Source organism: Cariama cristata, unplaced genomic scaffold, assembly GCF_000690535.1.
Source record: "Cariama cristata isolate BGI_N322 unplaced genomic scaffold, ASM69053v1 scaffold38057, whole genome shotgun sequence".
NCBI classification, from domain to species: Eukaryota; Metazoa; Chordata; class Aves; order Cariamiformes; family Cariamidae; genus Cariama; species Cariama cristata.
Genome location: NW_009627903.1, coordinates 26055 through 26862, shown reverse-complemented (window position 1 = coordinate 26862; position 808 = coordinate 26055).

Genomic DNA, 808 nt, shown 5'->3' with positions numbered 1-808 from the left:
CAGGAATTTGTCATAGTGCCAAATCCGAGTTACCAAGGAGTATTTATTTGGGGAGGGGGAAAGGACGCAGATGTATATACATATACATTCAGTCACGTACGTTTCCTCCCAGGAAAAGGCCCCGTGAACGTACGTTACATGAGAAGGTCTCCACATTATTATTATTATTTAAAAGCCCAAGGGGCTCGCTGTAGAGGGCAAGCGGCGATGGGTCCTCGCTGGCCTCGGATGCAGCGAGCCGAGGAGATGGGGACGTGTTTGGTGGCAGCCAAGCGACAACGTCCCTTAGGACACCCGAAGAACATCAGCCTCGATCTCTTCTCTCCCCCGGCGTCGGGGGCCAGCGTCCGAACCTCAAACCGACTTCTGAGCTCTCCCAAAACCCTGCTGGGATACTCAAGGCCAAATTTTTGGCCCTGGTCCTTCTTCCTTAGCCTCAAATCTCATCGGCAGGTTGGGGAGGGGTTTTGTGATGTCCAGCGGCCCCGGACGAGATCTCCCGGCGCTGGGAGATGCCAGGAGAAGGCGGAGGCGAAGCGGTGCCATACTCAGTGATTGTATTAGCAAGGAGAAAACATGCACGGTAGCGATTTAGTGTTCCCGTCTCGCCACCTCCACGCCCCTACCCTGTTCTAAAATGAACAAGTCCTCAGTCCCGCTCCCCGCCGCGACGGGGGGATGCTCAGCCCCAGCCCACCCCATTCCCACCCTCTCCCTCGCTACTAGTGGGATATTATTCCGTGAAAGGCAAATTATTTTGCCCCGCGGCAGCTGGATGAGGAGGAGGGTGCCGGCGCGCCCGCCAGGG